We start from the raw sequence: 21,665 nt of genomic DNA on the forward strand, positions 1-21,665 counted from the left end.
CAAGTACAGAGATATCCTGGATGAAAACTTCTTCCAGAATGCTCTGGACCTCAGACTTGGCTGAAGGTTCACCTTCCAACAAGACAATGACCCTAAGCACACAGCTAAAATAACAAAGGAGTGGCTTCACAACAACTCTGTGACCATTATTGACTGGCTCAGCCAGAGCCCTGACCTAAACCCAATTGAGCATCTCTGGAGAGACCTGAAAATGGCTGTCCACCAACGTTCACCATCCAACCTGACGGAACTGGAGAGGATCTGCAAGGAAGAATGGCAGAGGATCCCCAAATCCAGGGGTGAAAAACTTGTTGCATCGATCCCAAGAAGACTCATGGCTGTACTAGCTCAAAAGGTGCATCACTCAATACTGAGCAAAGGGTCTGAATACTTATGACCATGTGACCATTTGTTTTTTTCAGTCTAGATGGGGTGCAGAGTGCACATTAATGAGAAAAAAAATTAACTTTTTCGAATTTACCGAATGGCTGCAATGAAACAAAGAGTGAAAAATTTATAGGGGTCTGAATACTTTCCGTACCCACTGTATCTGTCTATTATTTGTCTGTCATCTATCTATCCCTTTTTTCTTTCTTTCTTTTCCCTCTTTTTCTTTCTATCTATAATATCTATCCTTCCATCCTGAATCTCCCCCCATCACCTGTGAGTGATATTGAGAAATGATAAGAACCTCCGCCATGAAGTGGAGACCCCGTAACATTACAGAGCAGGGGACCGAGCGCTGAGGAGCAGAGGGCAGAAAAGTCACCATCACTCCGCTGACCCCATAACTGCAGAGTCCAGACCTGCTCTGTTATCAGCACAAACACTGCGCCCCCTACCGGGAGCTTCATGCAGCCGTACATCATCAAGCATAATGCCGAGCGTCGGATGGAGGGGTGTAAAGCCGCCACCACTGGATGTAGTAATCGCAAGTACACAGGATGCAGTGACGAGACGGGAGACGGGATGAACTTATGATGTAACTTTTTATATATATTTATACCTATAGGGGCTATCTTGATTAACCAACAAGCTAACAACAGTTATCCTCGGCAGGCCGCAGCCGCGGGCCGGAGTTGAGCTGCGGTGGCCGTGGGCAGGCCGCAGCCGCGGGCTGGAGTCGGCGGTGGGGGCCACGAGGAGCGTGGTCGAGTGGTCGGTGTCTCTCTCCTGTCTGCGGTGAGTCTCTCTCCAGTCCCTCCAGTCGCTGCTCTGTTCTTCTTGCTCTAGCTCTCTGGCTCCCTCTAGCCTTCCTGCTCCTTCTCTCCTGCTCGGTCGAATGCCCCCTGCTGGCGTCTTCAGCCCCTTTTATGCTTGCTCCGCCCCCATCCCTTCTGGAACTCTCTCTGGTCCGTCCTCTAATTGTGTCCCCCGGAAACAGTCCCCTTTGGAACCTTGGTGACAATCCCCATGGTTCCGGCCCGGCTACCCAGCCGGGAGTCCTCCTCCTTAACGGACCCTGGAGGAGACGTGTTCTGTGCAGTGACGGATCGCACTTCTCTGATGGAGGAGTCTGGGTTTGGTGACTCCAGGAGGACGTTACCCCCTGACTGCATTGTGCCCCCTGTACAGATGGTGGCGGGGGATAATGCTATGGGCTGTTATCAGGGGGCGGCCTCGGACCCTCAGCTCCAGTGTAATGTAGACAGATAAATGTATTTTCAAAAATATAAATTCTTCCCTTTCCTGGCACAGAAATAACAGGACAGCTGATGTTTCTCCACCAGTGGGGTCCTTTCGCTGGGGTGCGGAGTGTGGGCACGGGTCGTATATGGCGGGTGATCAGTGATTGGTCATGTTACAGCACCAGCATCGTGGAGGAGAAAAAAACCCGACAGGAACTGAAGATTTATAATCGGCGACGTGTCAAACTTTCCAGCACATTTTACTATTTGCAATGCAAAGAATGAAATTAAATCTCGCAACTCGCAGCACAGAAGTCCCATGTGCACGCGCCTCTAGTGTTACCGCTGGAGACAGCGAGCTTATCATCTAATGGAGACTTAGCCTTATATGGTTGGATGAAGAGTAAAATAAACTATAAAACTTGCTGGGCAACAAACAGCACAAGGACTGAGCCAGTCTTCATCAGCTGGCCCTGCAGTGCAGACAGCTCTGCCCCCTACTGGTCAGACAATGTATAAAGCGCTGTCCAAGCTCTCTGTAATTCATGCTCTGGCCGCCAGGTGGCGGCGGAGCGCCCTCTCCTGCAGTCACTGTAGCCTTGGACTCTGAGTCTCAGAAAAGTTTGCTCAGAGTCAGAGCAGCTGCTGGCGGCTTCCAGGCAGGATCTCAGGCAACAGGAGGCTCCGGGAAGGCAGAAAACTCGCTGAGAAACCTAGGTAAGCAGGAGGAGAAAGGAGCAGGAGCCGCAGAGCCCCCAAAGAACCCACCAACAGCTGCAACTGGGGGGAAAGGTGGCTGGGAGGATTTAAAGGGACAGTTCCTTTTCTGAATCTGACTGTCTCTACGACCTCAGCCCTGCTCCCTGCAGCCATTCCACATATGCATCTGATGCAGTCAGGGACAGGGCACAGGTCACCATGTTCCTAGCACTGGTTGTCTATGGAGCCTCCTGCCAGGTGGATGTGCTGCCAGGACACGTCTGCAGTCCCTGCTAGATCAGATCTCTGCTGTGTAGACTGCCGGGACTGTACTGCTGTATATACTGCCGGGACTGTGCTGCCCTGCTGTATATACTGCCGGGACTGTGCTGCCCTGCTGTGTATACTGCCGGGACTGTGCTGCCCTGCTGTGTATACTGCCGGGACTGTGCTGCCCTGCTGTGTATACTGCCGGGACTGTGCTGCCCTGCTGTGTATACTGCCGGGACTGTGCTGCCCTGCTGTGTATACTGCCGGGACTGTGCTGCCCTGCTGTGTATACTGCCGGGACTGTGCTGCCCTGCTGTGTATACTGCCGGGACTGTGCTGCCCTGCTGTGTATACTGCCGGGACTGTGCTGCCCTGCTGTGTATACTGCCGGGACTGTGCTGCCCTGCTGTGTATACTGCCGGGACTGTGCTGCCCTGCTGTGTATACTGCCGGGACTGTGCTGCCCTGCTGTGTATACTGCCGGGACTGTGCTGCCCTGCTGTGTATACTGCCGGGACTGTGCTGCCCTGCTGTGTATACTGCCGGGACTGTGCTGCCCTGCTGTGTATACTGCCGGGACTGTGCTGCCCTGCTGTGTATACTGCCGGGACTGTGCTGCCCTGCTGTGTATACTGCCGGGACTGTGCTGCGCTGCTGTGTATACTGCCGGGACTGTGCTGCGCTGCTGTGTATACTGCCGGGACTGTGCTGCGCTGCTGTGTATACTGCCGGGACTGTGCTGCCCTGCTGTGTATACTGCCGGGACTGTGCTGCCCTGCTGTGTATACTGCCGGGACTGTGCTGCCCTGCTGTGTATACTGCCGGGACTGTGCTGCCCTGCTGTGTATACTGCCGGGACTGTGCTGCCCTGCTGTGTATACTGCCGGGACTGTGCTGCCCTGCTGTGTATACTGCCGGGACTGTGCTGCCCTGCTGTGTATACTGCCGGGACTGTGCTGCCCTGCTGTGTATACTGCCGGGACTGTGCTGCCCTGCTGTGTATACTGCCGGGACTGTGCTGCCCTGCTGTGTATACTGCCGGGACTGTGCTGCCCTGCTGTGTATACTGCCGGGACTGTGCTGCACTGCTGTGTATACTGCCGGGACTGTGCTGCCCTGCTGTGTATACTGCCGGGACTGTGCTGCGCTGCTGTGTATACTGCCGGGACTGCGCTGCTGTGTATACTGCCGGGACTGCGCTGCTGTGTGTACTGCCGGGACTGCGCTGCTGTGTATACTGCCGGGACTGCGCTGCTGTGTATACTGCCGGGACTGCACTGCACTGCTGTGTATACTGCCGGGACTGCGCTGGTGTGTATGCTGCTGGGACTGTACTGCGCTGCTGTGTATACTGCCGGGGCTGCGCTGCTGTGTATACTGCCGGGGCTGCGCTGCTGTGTATACTGCCGGGGCTGCGCTGCTGTGTATACTGCCGGGGCTGCGCTGCTGTGTATACTGCCGGGGCTGCGCTGCTGTGTATACTGCCGGGGCTGCGCTGCTGTGTATACTGCCGGGGCTGCGCTGCTGTGTATACTGCCGGGACTGTACTGCGCTGCTGTGTATACTGCCGGGACTGCGCTGCTGTGTATGCTGCTGGGACTGTACTGCGCTGCTGTGTATACTGCCGGGACTGTACTGCGCTGCTGTGTATACTGCCAGGACTGCGCTGCTGTGTATGCTGCTGGGACTGTACTGCGCTGCTGTGTATACTGCCGGGGCTGCGCTGCTGTGTATACTGCCGGGGCTGCGCTGCTGTGTATACTGCCGGGGCTGCGCTGCTGTGTATACTGCCAGGGCTGCGCTGCTGTGTATACTGCCGGGACTGTACTGCGCTGCTGTGTATACTGCCGGGACTGTACTGCGCTGCTGTGTATTCTGCCGGGACTGTACTGCGCTGCTGTGTATACTGCCGGGACTGCGCTGCTGTGTATGCTGCCAGGACTGTGCTGCGCTGCTGTGTATACTGCCAGGGCTGCGCTGCTGTGTATACTGCCGGGACTGCGCTGCTGTGTATGCTGCCAGGACTGTGCTGCGCTGCTGTGTATACTGCCGGGGCTGCGCTGCTGTGTATACTGCCGGGGCTGCGCTGCTGTGTATACTGCCGGGACTGCGCTGCTGTGTATGCTGCCAGGACTTTGCTGCGCTGCTGTGTATACTGCCGGGGCTGCGCTGCTGTGTATACTGCCGGGGCTGCGCTGCTGTGTATACTGCCGGGGCTGCGCTGCTGTGTATACTGCCGGGACTGCGCTGCTGTGTATACTGCCGGGACTGCGCTGCTGTGTATACTGCCGGGACTGCGCTGCTGTGTATACTGCCGGGACTGCGCTGCTGTGTATACTGCCGGGACTGGGCTGCGCTGCTGTGTATACTGCCGGGACTGGGCTGCGCTGCTGTGTATACTGCCGGGACTGGGCTGCGCTGCTGTGTATACTGCCGGGACTGGGCTGCGCTGTGCTGCCAGCTCTGCTCCATCTGTGTTTATATACACGGGAGCGATGTAGCAGAGCTGGTTTCGTACACTCTAAATATGTGAAAGTTTGATGTTTGGACCAAGAGCTCCTGTGCTCCGCTTATCCGCCGCTCGTATTGTATGTACACCATGTATCGCCCCCTCCTCAAATGTATGCCCTTCCAAACTGTATCGTTCCCTCAGTGGCCGCCTAATTCTCTCATTTACAGGGGGTTTCCAATCTTCCACTGCGGAGACCCCCCTCCCCTGATCGTGTGACTCTCAGATCTGTGAGTGGAAGTCTGTGTCATGGAGAGAAGTGATATTAATATTGGGGAGTTCTTGAGTGGGGAAAACCCGCTGCTTGTGACCTGAGTGGGCTGGTGGATGACGTCACAGGGATGGAAAACCCCCTTAAAGGGTAATGTGCTTCTAGAAAACCTTTGGCCTGACCGTGAGGGTCCGGCTGGTGAGACCCCTGTGATCCTTAAGGCCACGTTCAAACACCGGTCATCTTTCTTGCGCATAAAAACGCTTTTCAGGTGTCGTCTGTTCTTCTCCATGACTCCATCATGTATGGAAAAAATGAATTTGTAAATCTTCTTCTCCCGTCCGCTCCTTTGTCCCGTATGATCCATGACTCCGATCAAAAATTGGGTACGTCTCCGTGATCTTTGCATGGAACCCCCTCCCCCGCGGGTCATGCCGGGAGCGTCCCCCCGCCCCCGCGGGTCATACCGGGAACGTCCCCCCCCCCCCCCCGCGGACTATAATATAATGGGGACGTGTTCTAGCTGTGAAGATCTGAAGTCTGAATGAGGTCTTGGTGATCTCGATGTCTCCGCTGATCAGAAATCCTCTTCTCTACAACTTCTCAAAAACTTTTCTAAAACTTTGAACCAATAACTTCTTTACGTCAAATCATTATCTTAGTCTTCTGCACTTTAGACTCTCAGATCTGGGAATCTGCAGCGCTTCTTCCGGTGCCGTCATCTGATCCTTGTCTTGTAAAGTTCCCGGTTATCTTGCATCTCTCCCCAGACTCTTTAGACTGATGTTTCGGACGCAGCCGTCCCACCCGATTTCTCCCATACATCCTTCCATTCACTCTGTATGATCGTTAATACAAGCGTTCCGGGCTCATCGGTTTCTATTCTCGGCAGCACGTGCTGCCGAGAACGCTGACTTGTTACTAGGCTTAAAACTCATTTCACCGGATGAAGGAGCATTCTGGTCGGACCTCAGGCGACTAAAACTTGACCAAATTTGTTTGGTCTCTTCCTCTGTTAATTACCATTCTGGCTTCAAGTCCATTTATACTGGCCGATAAGCTCCGAGTAATCCTAGGATCGCTCTAGTCTCGATAATCGACTGATCTCGTCAGGCTGCCATCACGACTTGCTTAAAAGAAAAAAAAAAAAAATCATTCTCGGCAGCATCGCGTGCTGCCGAGAACAGTGACTGCCTATCTGCATGGTGGTGCGGCTGGCCGGTCTAAGCAAGCAAATAATCGGCTTACATTTAATGGCTGCGGGACAGAGAATATAAATGCACCCGGAGATCAGAGAGTGGATGTCACCTTTTGACTGTCTGATGATCCGGAATATTTGGTAATCCGGCACTTGTGAGGTGCAATGAGTTATTGGCCGAATGACGTCTCGGTCGGCCGCTGCGCCGTACAAGGTGCGATAAGTTTAGTCGATACCTCCCAGCTGTATCTTGTGACGCTCCTGGGGGAGTGATTGATGGAATTGCTGCAAATTCCTGGCCGCTCCCAGCCGCCATGTCCTCAGGAATCATCCCACAGGTTGTGGAAACAGTTCCCGGAGCGGGTCATGCTAAAGGGCCTGTCACACTAAGCGATATCGCTAGCAAAAAGAAATGAGAAAAATCCAGAAACGAACATCAAACTATAATCTGTCAAATTCCTATAACCCAGAATTAAAGGGGCGTGAGAGGGGGATTATCGGACCCTCTCCAGACTGCAGACCCCAGCTTTCAAAAACCTCCTAATCCAGCAGTCACGTCATTTTTCATTTAGGTCTGTCTACACACAGATGCGTTTTTTATTTATTTTTTTATTAGTATTATTAATTTTTTTTTTTTTTTTTTTTTCCTCCTGGCTTTTATATCTGTTCTCTGCACATTTTGATAATGCGCCACTTAGGAAATATCATGACGGATTAAATGAGATGACAGATTACTCTTCTGTTAGAATGATGCTGACTATTCCAAAAAATGCATCAGATCTGAAAACGTTGTTAAAAAACTGACTTGGTGCCGGTGTGAACATATCCTAAAGGGGTCTTGTCTGCAGTTATTGCCATTGGATCCAATTATGGGGGTACTCTGGCACTAGTCTTGGGGGTGCTGTTGTCTTGGGGCTACTTTTTAAACAATAGAAGAAAATTTTGTACAAAGTTTTTAGACTTTCAATGCATTTTGATGAGTTTCCTTCTTCCTGAAATGCAGACGTGAGAGATTTAGATTGTGAGCTCCTGGTATCGGGGACTGATGTGGTTGCAATCTGTGTACACGGCTACAGAACCAGGCACAGTTAACTGATGTATGCAGCGTTCTATAGGATCCCGTTACAGCGGCGGTCACGTGTCCCAGTCTCTATGGGTGTAAATTGTCCTTCCGACCTTGGGTTCGGTGCCCCCCTTCCTGTTTACCTGCGCCAAGGAAGCCCTGCCCTCACCTGCGTCCAGTATCTGGTTACACCCTGAGCAGCTGCATCTTGATGCTAAGGGAGCGGACTCATTTCTCTTTCATTTCTCGAAGCGTTGCCGGAGGAGAGTCCACAATCACAGTTTTCCACTTATCTGCTGGTAAGACGTATCTTTGACTCTTGGATCCTCCAAGACCTCATTGTCCTCATTGATCATGTTGCTGCCGGTATCAGCTCTATAGGGGCTGTCATGGCAGCTGTGACTCATTCTTAGTGGATTACTGTTGATGTGTTTGAGGTTTGCCGTGAGAAAGCATCAAAAGTATCCAGCGGTGTAACTAGAGTGGGGTTCAGGGGTTGCAGTTGTACACGGACCCTTGAGTCTAGGGGCGCTTAAAAGGTCCATACGATAGAGAAGACCGATACTATTTAAAAACCTGCATGTCTCTCCCAGTACTATAGGCTGGATGCGAGAGCTGCATGTCTCTCCCAGTACTATAGGCTGGATGCGAGAGCTGCATGTCTCTCCCAGTACTATAGGCTGGATGCGAGAGCTGCATGTCTCTCCCAGTACTATAGGCTGGATGCGAGAGCTGCATGTCTCTCCCAGTACTATAGGCTGGATGCGAGAGCTGCATGTCTCTCCCAGTACTATAGGCTGGATGCGAGAGCTGCATGTCTCTCCCAGTACTATAGGCTGGATGCGAGAGCTGCATGTCTCTCCCAGTACTATAGGCTGGATGCGAGAGCTGCATGTCTCTCCCAGTACTATAGGCTGGATGCGAGAGCTGCATGTCTCTCCCAGTAATATAGGCTGGATGTGAGGTATGTATTTATTGATTTATTTTACTCATTTATATAGCGCCATTAATTCTGCAGCACTTTACATACATTATCATCGCTGTCCCCGATGGGACTCACAATCTAGAATCCCTTTCAGTATGTGTTTGGAATGTGGGAGGAAACCCAAGAAAACACGGGGAGAACATAGAAACGCCTTACAGATGTTGTCCTTGGTGGGATTTGAACCCAGGACCCCAGCACTGCACTGCAAAGCAACAGGGCTAATACTGGGTCACCGTGCTGCCCTAGGTATGTGTATCTCTCCCAGTAATATAGGCTGGATGTGAGGTCTGTGTGTCTCCTCTAGTAATATAGGCTGGATGTGAGCTCAGTGTGTCTCTCCCAGTAATATAGGCTGGATGTGAGCTCAGTGTGTCTCTCCCAGTAATATAGGCTGGATGTGAGCTCCGTGTGTCTCTCCCAGTAATATAGGCTGGATGTGAGCTCAGTGTGTCTCTCCCAGTAATATTGGCTGGATGTGAGCTCCGTGTGTGTCTTCCAGTAATATAGGCTGGATGTGAGCTCCGTGTGTGTCTTCCAGTAATATAGGCTGGATGTGAGCTCCGTGTGTGTCTTCCAGTAATATAGGCTGGATGTGAGCTCCGTGTGTGTCTTCCAGTAATATAGGCTGGATGTGAGCTCCGTGTGTCTCTCCCAGTAATATAGGCTGGATGTGAGCTCCGTGTGTCTCTCCCAGTAATATAGGCTGGATGTGAGCTCAGTGTCTCTCTCCCAGTAATACAGGCTGGATGTGAGCTCCGTGTGTCTCTCTCAGTAATATAGGCTGGATGTGAGCTCCGTGTGTCTCTCCCAGTAATATAGGCTGGATGTGAGCTCCGTGTGTCTCTCCCAGTAATATAGGCTGGATGTGAGCTCTGTGTGTCTCTCCCAGTATTACAGGCTGGATGTGAGCTCTGTGTGTCTCTCCCAGTAATATAGGCTGGATGTGAGCTCCGTGTGTCTCTCCCAGTAATATAGGCTGGATGTGAGCTCTGTGTGTCTCTCCCAGTAATATAGGCTGGATGTGAGCTCCGTGTGTCTCTCCCAGTAATACAGTCTGGATGTGAGCTCCGTGTGTGTCTTCCAGTAATATAGGCTGGATGTGAGCTCTCTGTGTCTCCCAGTAATATAGGCTGGATGTGAGCTCTCTGTCTCTCCCAGTATTACAGGCTGGATGTGAGTTCTGTGTCCAATGCCTGCAACATATATCTACAACTTTTTGACTAAAAATGAGTTGAGCAGAGCGTTATATAGGGGTGCGGTGGTTCATCCATATGACCCATTCAGTGGTGGGCATAAGTTCCTGTGCCTTTGTCAATAATGAGGCCTCTCACTACGTAGATCCCACCTCCGTGACTCCCACCAATTAGAGGGAACCAGGCAGGATATTTCACTACTGAAGCAGGCTGTATATAGGTCAAAGGACAACAATAAACATCGTACCTATTGTGTAGTAATTGGACAGGCCAGCGCTGAGAAATTAAGCCATATGCAAATCAACTTGGAAGTGCATTGGAGGCATGTCTGTACTCAGTATTTACACGCCCCCAGTGCACTTTCAGCATAATTTGCATACAAGTTCAAAGCTCAATCAAAGCGGCCAAATCCGCACTGCAATCCGCAGCGTGTGCACGTACCCGAATTCTGTTATTTTTCCACCAGTGATCGCCGCTCGTAGATTTGCACATGGGGGAACATTTGTCGTGTGATGTCTCATTGTTGCGGTGGTTTTGTTGGGCGGTCTCGGGCGCCCTGCTCTCACATAGCGCAGGAATGTCGCCCGCCTCGCTCAGTCGCACCTTGCTGTCACTGGGCGTCTTGTCTTCCTTTACAGTAAAAGGATTATATGTTACATCAGCATCTTCAAGAGGAAATGGTTCATACAGTAGATGATGACTCCACGTTGTGACACATCGTAGCAACAGCGGCTCAGTGTCGGCACCGGCTAAAGCCCTAGAACGCCCCATTATCCAGTGCGCCGCACGGTGCAGAATTATCTTCTACATCTTCCACCAGCGATAATGGACAAGGGAGCAGCAGAATGTGGGATTTGTATATGAATGAAGCATGACCTGCAGCTTCAGAGCTGAACTCTCCTACTGTTCTACTACCTGCCCAACCTTATATATTGTCTGAAATATAATACAGGAGGTAACTCAAGATCAGTAATGTATGTGCACAGTGACTGCACCAGCAGAGAAGTGAGTGCAGCTCAGGGGTATAATACAGGAGGTAACTCAGGATCAGTAATGTAATGTATGTACACAGTGACTGCACCAGCAGAATAGTGAGTGCAGCTCTGGAGTATAATACAGGAGGTAACTCGGGATCAGTAATGTATGTACACGGTGACTGCACCAGCAGAATAGTGAGTGCAGCTCTGGGGTATAATACAGGAGGTAACCCAGGATCAGTAATGTAATGTATGTACACAGTGATTGCACCAGCAGAATAGTGAGTGCAGCTCTGGAGTATAATACAGGAGGTAACTCAGGATCAGTAATGTATGTACACAGTGACTGCACCAGCAGAATAGTGAGTGCAGCTCTGGGGTATAATACAGGAGGTAACTCAGGATCAGTAATGTATGTACACAGTGACTGCACCAGCAGAATAGTGAGTGCAGCTCTGGAGTATAATACAGGAGGTAACTCAGGATCAGTAATGTATGTACACGGTGACTGCACCAGCAGAATAGTGAGTGCAGCTCTGGGGTATAATACAGGAGGTAACCCAGGATCAGTAATGTAATGTATGTACACAGTGATTGCACCAGCAGAATAGTGAGTGCAGCTCTGGAGTATAATACAGGAGGTAACTCAGGATCAGTAATGTATGTACACAGTGACTGCACCAGCAGAATAGTGAGTGCAGCTCTGGGGTATAATACAGGAGGTAACTCCGGATCAGTACAGGATGGGTAATGAGATATACTGAAAAATATGTATTATTTGGTTGTTTGGTTACTTAGTGATACAGTATTTTCTAATGTGTCGTCTTCGATGTGACAGTGACAACCAGAATTACTTGTCTTGTAGTTGGAGAACTTGTTAGGCCGTCCTTCCTTCCTCTGTGAAACCTCTGAACCTAAATTCACATTCCGTGGTTTCCATTGAGCTTTGTGTGGAGATTCTCCTCCTTTTATTCCTCCTCTGCTTCTGCTAATAGATGAGGACTCTGAACTCTGGTTTTGCATTTCTGCTCCTTTGTGTTTGGCCCGGCAGGTACAGGATTCTGCCGCTCCTCCGATCACCGCCTCACAGATGTGAACAATAGGGCAGTTTTGGGGAATTGCTTAACATGCAGTTCCTTTTTATGGAAACCTTGACTCCTCTTTAGTCCACCATTATTCAAAAATTTAGCCTCAAGAACTAACTGAGTATTTTTGCACATTTTGAGTTCCATTTAAAGGTTGTCCTCTCCCATGTTTTCCACTTTTTTTAATTTTTTTTTTTTTTTTTTAACAAGAAATCCCCTTAAATACATGTAAGACGAGGATAGTGGCCAATGACGGTGGATCAGAATGTGGCCCCGTAGAATACAGTGTGGGAACTCTATTTTGTTTTTTACCCATACGTATCTGCGCTGGTATGATGGAGTCGCTCTTTAAGCATTTCCGGTAGACTGCCGTATATTATACTTTTCTTGGATAGATACAATATTACATCTGGCACATTAAAAAGGAAAGTTGGTGAAAAGCTATCGGAATGCCATTACTTTCTCCCCCCCACTTGCGGACCCTCTGATGGCTTTGGCTGACCCTCTGATCCTGTTTTCCATCCTGTAGATGGGATGGGAATCCAGATTCATATTCCATTAAAAACTGAAGCCAGTAATCGATGAGTGAGAAGAAGGGTGCGGACAAAATCTTTTACACCAGGTGTTTTCTCTAAAACTCTACACATTCTAGTTTGAAACCCCCCCCAGTAGTGTTCCGTATTATTGTGAGTTGGGGGGGGGAGTGGTGTCTGCTGTAGAAAGATGCTAAATGCACTTATTGGGCCTTGATGGTGTATTAGGGCAACGTTTTCAGCTTGGTACTTTTTTTTTTTTTTTTTTAAAACAAGTAAGGGCAACCATTGTAAAGGACTGCTGCCCATCTATTAATGGACCTGAATCGTCCTGCTTCACTGTGGATATGGTCGTTGTCAGGGGCGTAGCTAAGGTGATCTGGTTGGTGAGCGTCGGGGGGCATAGCTATGGTGATCTGGTTGGTGGGCGCAGGGGGGCATAGCTATGGTGATCTGGTTGGTGGGCGCCGGGGGGCGTAGCTATGGTAATCTGGTTGGCGGGCGTTTGGGGACATAGCTATGGTGATCTTATGGGCATGCGTCTGGGAGCATAGTTATGGAGATCTGGTTGGCGCACGTCAGGGGGCATAGCTATGGTGATCTGGTCGGGGGGCATAGCTATGGTGATCTGGTTGGCGGGCGTCAGGTGGGCGTAGCTATGGTGATCTGGTTGGCGGGCGTCAGGGGGTGGGGGGCATAGCTATGGTGATCTGCTTGGCGGGCGTCGGATGCAAAGCTATGGTGATCTGGTTGGCGGGCGTTCGGGGACATAGCTATGGTGATCTTATGGGCATGCGTCTGGGGGCATAGTTATGGAGATCTGGTTGGTGCGCGTCAGGGGGCATAGCTATGGTGATCTGGTTGGCGGGCGTCGGGGTGCGTAGCTATGGTGATCTGGTCGGGGGACATGGCTATGGTGATCTGGTTGGCGGGCGTTCGGGGACATAGCTATGGTGATCTTATGGGCATGCATCTGGAGGCATAGTTATGGAGATCTGGTTGGCGGGCGTCGGGGTGCGTAGCTATGGTGATCTGGTCGGGGGACATGGCTATGGTGATCTGGTTGGCGGGCGTTCGGGGACATAGCTATGGTGATCTTATGGGCATGCATCTGGGGGCATAGTTATGGAGATCTGGTTGGCGCGCATCAGGGGGCATAGCTATGGTGATCTGGTTGGCGGGCGTCGGGTGGGGGTAGCTATGGTGATCTGGTTGGCGGGCGTCGGGGGGGGGGGGGGGGGATGGCATAGCTATGGTGATGATTGTCACATGTGCTGCATGTCAACAAGCTGCTTTGCCTTGGTCACAACATTCAGATACAGGGACAGAGAGGGAAACTGAATCCTTACCCCAGGGTGAAGAAGAGCTGTATCCACAGCCAGTCCCACAGATGATCTCTAGACACAATACATATAGAGACGATGTCCTTTAGTCTGGCACCTGATAACAGAATATCATGATTTCTACTTTCTGTCTCCATGACACTGATACATCAGCAGCATTGACCTCTGTGACATCCTAATGGTTTGTTATAATGTATCCAGTCTAGGAATATGTCATCTCGTGATTGATACATTTTGTTTACATTTGATATAGAGAACTTCCACGTTTAGTTTAGCTTTCGGCCTCTTGATGTTTTCTTTCACTGTCAGGAAGCAGAGACTTTTATAATATGTTCATTATCGTTATAATCCTATGGACTGGTGGAAACAATGATTTCTATGAGGTTCCTCTAAATGGATTAGACCAGTAAGACCCCCCCCCATTAGCTTCTATTTCGGTACTATGTAGTTTGAGTCTTCATTGAACAATAAGGCATACAATGCTTGATCCTCCTAGATGATGGGAGTTGTAGTTCACTCCTGGAATGTTTAAGGTAAATAATTCTGACTTTGTTGTGTTCCGAATCCTATTAATGGACGCCGCCTTGTATTGCTCATGCCATGCCCTTCCACATTGTTACTGCTGCTGAGGAGGCACGATGCCAGGGCTGAATACCTCGGTCAGGGTGTGTTACTTAACATCTAAATTTATCGTTAGAATGATAATTATATGTAAACACTTCCTACTGCAGATGGCCAATATCTTTATCTCTCGGGAGTTGGTGTTAATTTGATGAGGTCCTATCATAGTACAACCAAAAATACAAGTTTCTTTCCTTAACTTCTTTACGTATTGAGCTTTTGCAATATGCGATCAGCTATTTTAAAAGTGAAGGATGAAGTCTGGGCTAATTTTCAGTTTAATGTTTGAGATGGGCACATGTTTTCTTATATAGAGGCGATCTATCAAGTGCTAAAATCATGTAATTTCTTTAGTTTGAGGAAATGCCGCTGTTCTCCTGAATCCGGTGTAGTTTTTTTCTTTTGCTCCTGCGCCTCTCCGTTCCTGAGATACGACCCTTTATTCCCTGCATATAAATCCTTTTCTTCTTACTCAAGTGGGCATGGACCTCAAGAGAAGTGCTGGAGAACACGCCCACTTGGCTAACAAGACTAGATTTTATATACAGGGGAGATTGGGCCATATCTCAGGAGCGGAGAGGCGCAGGAGCAAAAGAAAAACGTTGCCGGATTCGGGAGAAGAGCGGCATTTACTCCACATAAGAAGAACTACATATTTCTGCAGAGCAACAGGTTCTTCGGTCCATGGCCTGATTATTACAATAACTGTTTTTTAAATATTGTCAATTTCCTATTCCGGACCCTAGAAAAGCCGTGTGCGCTACAGCGGCCGCAATATCAGATTCACCCATTTTCCCAGACATCCAGGATATCACTTTCGGACTATTGCGCTTCACTTCCCAGCACTTCTCCGGTGCTCGTTGTACATCAGATGCATAATTTATCGTATATTAAGGTCTCACTTTAGAAGAGATTTTCCGTTTCTGAGCCGGTACATTAAACGCTCTGTGGGCTGATAGTCGATATTGCAGCTGCGGTGGTCGAGCGCGACCTCTTCTGATCGAGTTTATAGCAAGTCTGAAACTTTTGTTTCCACTATTCTGCTACAAAGGTTTGAGAGAAGTCTTATCAAAATAGTTTCCATGCAGCCGTAGTGCGGGTCGTCGCTGCCACTGGCGAGTCAAGTATTGCACCACCTAATCCCGGAATAATGGGTCTTAACTGCCCTGAAAACTGTGCCACAAGGGCCCCATTAAAGCAAAACAATGCCACGTTGGTGGGTCCTATGGCCGCCTGCTCTACAACAGGATCGCTCTGCATAAAACCAGGGCATGTACCGTGGCTTGCAAAATTATTCACCCCCTTGCCTTTGTACCTATTTTGTTACATTATCGTGTGCATATGTTTTCGCCCCTTTTGCGATGAAGCTCCTTAAAATTTCTGGTGCAAGCGATTTCCCTTCATAAGACCCATGCTTAGTGACAGGATGTCCCCCTGTGTGCAATCTACGTGTCACCTGTCTGTCAGTATATACACTGCACCCGGTATTAGTGCAGATGCATTTGGGCCTGTCTGGTTTGTATCTGAATTTTTTGGAGGATTTTTTCCTCTTCTTGAGGTTTTCATGTTAGAGTAGGACTAACAAGTGTAAGGAACTTTGACGCAGTTTGCCAGCTTCCGTATTAAGGCCTTAATGTCAACCAATACCTGACATATATTGATATGTTTTTTGTGCACTTTTTATATTTTTTTCAGGGTGCAGTTGGGCCCAAATGGTTCTGTAAACTTGTGGCCTCTGTTCACACGGGATGCATTCTAGTTGGCACTGGGCAGCCCCCCTATACGGTGTTACTAAGAGGTTGTGAACCAGAAGCCCTGCATTCCCTGTGTGAACATTGCCACATTCGGATTATTTCTTCTGCACTGGTGTCCCACACGGCCAATCCCTGATTGTAGGCTGGCTGTCTCATTTGGTATTTATGCACCTGTGCCGCTGCCATTTTACTTGGGTTCGCTGCACCCTGTATTAGTGCAGATGTCTGATATTTTTCGTCAGCAGGGACACGGAAGATGTATGGTGTAAAATACAAAAGGCATATTCTTGAGCAAAACCTGTTTGGGTCTTCAGTGATTTGAGACTGGGACGGACAATGACACAAAGCGTACTGCTAAAGCAACACTCGAGTGGTTTAAGGGGAAATGTGTGCCTGCTCTGGATTCTCAGTGCTTCTAACACCACTGCCACTTTCTATATTTTTGTTTTGAAAGTTCTCAAAGAAAATTGTGCTCATGGCAGCTGCCCCTCTGCCCCCCCAGGGTGCGGCACAGTCCTCCTCTGCCCCCCCCCCCCAAGGTGCGGCACAGTCCTCCTCTGCCCCCCCCCCCCAAGGTGCGGCACGGTCCTCCTCTGCCCCCCCCCCCAAGGTGCGGCACGGTCCTCCTCTGCCCCCCCCCCCAAGGTGCGGCACGGTCCTCCTCTGCCCCCCCCCCCCCCCCCAAGGTGCGGCACGGTCCTCCTCTGCCCCGCCCCCAAGGTGCGGCACGGTCCTCCTCTGCCCCGCCCCCAAGGTGCGACACAGTCCTCCTCTGTCCCCCCCCCCCCCAAGGTGCGGCACGGAACAGTCCTACTCTGTCCCCCCCAAGGTGCGGCACGGTCCTCTGTCCCCTCCAAGGTGCGGCACGGTCCTCCTCTGCCCCCCCAAGGTGCGGCACGGAACAGTCCTACTCTGTCCCCCCCAAGGTGCGGCACGTTCCTCCTCTGCCCCCCCAAGGTGCGGCACGGTCATCTAGGTCTTATGGCCTCTAGAGATATTGTAGCAATACTGTTTACTGTCTGTGAATAATGCAATTCTTGTTTGCAGTCGATTCAGGACTAGCTTTTCTCACAGCTGAGGGTTTGCTACTATTGTCCTCCAGCAATGCTAGACGGACACTGTTGTGCATCATCATTGAATTCACAGTGTGGGAATGGCTTTCCTTTTTTTTTTTTTTTTACTTGCTTTCCTTCCCCCACTCAAGGATTTGCATGGGAACCAGAGCTCCAGAATGGGGGAGGAGCGGGAAGGGGTGAAGATAAAAGGGGTTTAGGGGTAGACAATGGCTGTCTGAGGGGACTGTCCGTCACGGTGCACACTGGACCCAGATCTGAGCAGCCCTGCATTGACCACCGCCGGACAGTGAGCCACGATTTTACTCCACATTTCTGTGCATCAGATCTTCCCGGTTGGCTCGGAGCAGCTGGATGTGTGACGATGGCGGCGTCCTCGGACTCACAACATCACAAAATTTTGTGTATTGTAATATAAAGTTCTATTTTATTCCTGTATGATAAATCATCATTAAGGGGCTCTTCTGACCTCCGCAGGTGCACAATACCCACCATGCCGGGGGCCCGGCGGGCGTCTGTAGACTTGACGTCGCCTTCCACTGCGCAAGTGATCGGAACAACGTCAACCATCTAATGCATTATCCTCCGCTGCGTTTTTATTATGGCAGTCGACCACATTAGTTGCATGGACAGATACGCACCCCGTTTGTGACTGTTAGGGGGGAGGTACAGTGGCCACAGTCAGGATGGATGCTCAGGCGTCCGTCCACCATAGGGACCCATTGTAAGAGAAATAAGTGTAGCTGATGGTTTACATTTCTTTGCGTGGTCCTCTGTATAGGAACGCGTAGTCTTTATTGAACTATGGAATTGCCCTTTAAGTAATGGTGCAATGCATCGTTATTAGGAGGTAACTGACGTCCCACAATTCACATTCTAGAACAATGAATGCAATTTTGAAAACAGAGAAGTGTAAATATTTATTTTTAAATGTTTTATAAAAGTCTCAGATATAAGAAAACACGGAGCCGATAATTATAAGCTCCGCTGTCAAGGCAAAGGCACGGTAATTGCAGGCTAAAGGAACAGGTCAAATATTTTGAGCAATGAAGCTTTAAATTGTGTTGGAATTAAAGGCAAAGAGGAGTCATAGATGTGCGTCTGTGACATGTAATTATGCTCCGGCTTGTAGAAATGCATCTTTTCTTTTTCCTTTTATTAGAGCGCCACGATTGTTGATGGGTCAGGTCTGGTATTGCAGCGCGTTTGAACGATAACCTGAAATATCATTTGGTGCATGGGGAAATTAAAATCCTGGATAATCCCTTATTAAAGAATTACACGGGTGCATCTTATAGAGGATCTATCATCTCTGCAGATATCTGTCCCCATATTCCCCATGAAATATCAATTCTGGAGCATATTTTCCTAAACTACATTGTCCTGTTCCACGGTTTTTCCTGCAGTTGCAGACAAGTCTCTAAATACTCTGCCACTAACCGATCAGTACTGACCGTTTAATACTTTGTAGGGATAGGGCACTCTGACAAGAGAAATGGTAAATCCCAATTGTCACTTTATTCATACGCTAGATGAAGAGCCCGGTTTATATATAATATCTGAGTGTATAGCCCCGCCCACTCCGCATAGCCACACTCTAAAATCCCACATCATCCCGTCAGCCAGAGCCACCGGACTACTACCCCTAATATCCCACATCATCCCATCAGCCAGAGCCACCGGACTACTACCCCTAATATCCCACATCATCCCGTCAGCCAGAGCCACCGGACTACTACCCCTAATATCCCACATCATCCCGTCAGCCAGAGCCACTGGACTACTACCCCTAATATCCCACATCATCCCGTCAGCCAGAGCCACCGGACTACTACCCCTAATATCCCACATCATCCCGTCAGCCAGAGCCACCGGACTACTACCCCTAATATCCCACATCATCCCATCAGCCAGAGCCACCGGACTACTACCCCTAATATCCCACATCATCCCGTCAGCCAGAGCCACTGGACTACTACCCATAATATCCCACATCATCCCGTCAGCCAGAGCCACCGGACTACTACCCCTAATATCCCACATCGTCCCGTCAGCCAGAGCCACCGGACTACTACCCCTAATATCCCACATCGTCCCGTCAGCCAGAGCCACCGGACTACTACCCCTAATATCCCACATCGTCCCGTCAGCCAGAGCCACCGGACTACTACCCCTAATATCCCACATCATCCCGTCAGCCAGAGCCACCGGACTACTACCCCTAATATCCCACATCGTCCCGTCAGCCAGAGCCACCGGACTACTACCCCTAATATCCCACATCGTCCCATCAGCCAGAGCCACCGGACTACTACCCCTAATATCAAACATTGTCCCGTCAGCCAGAGCTACCGGACTACTACCCCTAATATCCCACATCGTCCCGTCAGCTAGAGCCACCGGACTACTACCCCTAATATCCCACATCGTCCCGTCAGCCAGAGCTACCGGACTACTACCCCTAATATCCCACATCATCCCGTCAGCCAGAGCCACCGGACTACTACCCCTAATATCCCACATCATCCCGTCAGCCAGAGCTACCGGACTACTACCACTAATATCCCACATCATCCCGTCAGTCAGAGCCACCGGACTACTACCCCTAATATCCCACATCATCCCGTCAGCCAGAACTACCGGACTACTCCCCCTAATATCCCACATCATCCCGTCAGCCAGAACTACCGGACTACTACCCCTAATATCCCACATCGTCCCATCAGCCAGAGCCACCGGACTACTACCCCTAATATCCCACATCGTCCCGTCAGCCAGAGCCACCGGACTACTACCCCTAATATCCCACATCGTCCCGTCAGCCAGAGCCACCGGACTACTACCCCTAATATCCCACATCGTCCCGTCAGAGCGAACATTGTCAGGTTGGCGCTGTTACACAGATTAAAGGGAATCTGTCATCCCTTTTTTTTTTTTTTTGACTATGAGCTGCCGCCACCGCCATCAGGGGCTTATCTACAGCATTCTGTAATACATTCTGTAACGCTGTAGATAAGCCCCCGATGTTACCTGAAAGAGAAGGGGGAAAAAGAGTTAGATTATACTCACCGGGGGGCGGTCCGGTTTTGGTCCAATGGGTGTTGCGGTCCGGCGCCTACCATCTTCATACGACGCCGTCCTCTTCTTTCCTTGCTGTCGTGGCTCCTGCGCAAGCGCACTGCTCTGCTCTGTTGAGGGCAGAGAAGAATACTGCAGTGCGCAGGCGCCAGACCTCTCTTAGCGCCTGCGTACTGCAGTATTCTGCTCTGCCCCCAACAGGACAGAGCAGTACGCCTGCGCCGGAGCCACGACAGGAAACAAAGAAGAGGACGGCGTCGTATGAAGATGTAGGCGCCGGACTGGACGGCGACACACATCGGACCCGGACCGGGGTGAGTATAATCTAACACTTTTTTTGTTTTTTTTCTTTCAGGTTACATCGGGGGCTTATCTACAGCATTACAGAATGCATTACAGAATGCTGTAGATAAGCCCCTGATGTCGGTGGCGGCAGCTCATACTCGAAAAATGGGGTGACAGATTCCCTTTAAAATGGTACCTGCGTTGGAGAAATCCGTCTTGTGTTTCTTTTTTTTAATCTGTGTTTGAATTTTTAAGTTAATGAGAGTGCTTCATGCCAGACAAAGAGAAGTTCCTGATTTTCGGCTCCCTCTGCAGTCTGTTTCAGGCCAATTTCACATTAGCGTTTTTGTGCGCAGCGCATCTTGCGCAGTAGAAACTCGTGCAAAAACCGCATGTGTTCCCATAGACTGTAATGCGTTATTTTGTCGCATTCCATGCGCATGCGTTTTTTTCTGCCTTTCGGCGGACCCAAGAATGCAACAGGTTGCGTCTGGCGTGCCTAGCCGCACTCCTTGAAAAAACTGCATGCGTACAAACGCAAGACCATGCACCCCCCCCATGTTAAACATAGGTAGGCATGACGCATGCGCATGGACACGCACGATGTATTGCGCTGTGGAAAAATACGCTAATGTGAAACCAGCCTCAGAGGGTGGTCTGTGTTGGCACGGTAATAAATTGTGTTATTTTCAGCTTTACAAAAGGACGATAACACCATAGAAATGATAAGAATAATAGGCCTCAGTTACCACAACTGTCTACAAGGAAAACTATTGCTCATAGCAACCAATCACAGCTCAGCTTTCATCTTTTAAACAGCTCGGTGAAATGAAAGATGCTTAGTGATTGGTTGCTATGGGCAACACAGGCAAGTGTAACCTGTTGTGATCAAGAAGCTGTGCCTAGCAAATAGATATATTAGATATTATATATCTTTGTATTTATTTAGACATTATACGGGGTTTTGCACGTGGAGTGGGCTGGTCTATGTGGAGTGGGTGGGGCTTGATACATACATGCATACATACATGCATACAGATTTTTATGAGGGAGCGTTGCTTGGGGGACCGGACGGGAGCGTTTTTTCTGACAGTCAATGAATATTGAACCACCCTTCAATATCATTCAAACGTTGTCAGATTGGTTTTTTTTTTTTCAGA

General features: G+C 49.8%; 1 protein-coding gene across 2 annotated transcripts in view; it reads left to right on the plus strand.

Moving 5' to 3' along the window:
* The first annotated feature begins 2,178 nt into the window (after window positions 1-2,178).
* Window positions 2,179-21,665, plus strand: part of CD82 (CD82 molecule) — a 39,981-nt gene continuing 20,494 nt past the window's right edge. The window contains exon 1 of one of the 2 annotated variants that reach the window (XM_073578571.1): window positions 2,179-2,345. The gene's annotated coding sequence lies outside the window, so the exon portion shown is untranslated. Of the gene's footprint in view, window positions 2,346-7,767; window positions 7,878-21,665 lie in introns of those variants that run through there. The other variant, XM_073578572.1, reaches the window with a different exon arrangement.

The sequence above is a fragment of the Dendrobates tinctorius genome, unplaced genomic scaffold (genome assembly GCF_039654945.1).
Source record: "Dendrobates tinctorius isolate UK_male_01 unplaced genomic scaffold, ASM3965494v1 ptg000059l, whole genome shotgun sequence".
Taxonomy (NCBI): Eukaryota; Metazoa; Chordata; class Amphibia; order Anura; family Dendrobatidae; genus Dendrobates; species Dendrobates tinctorius.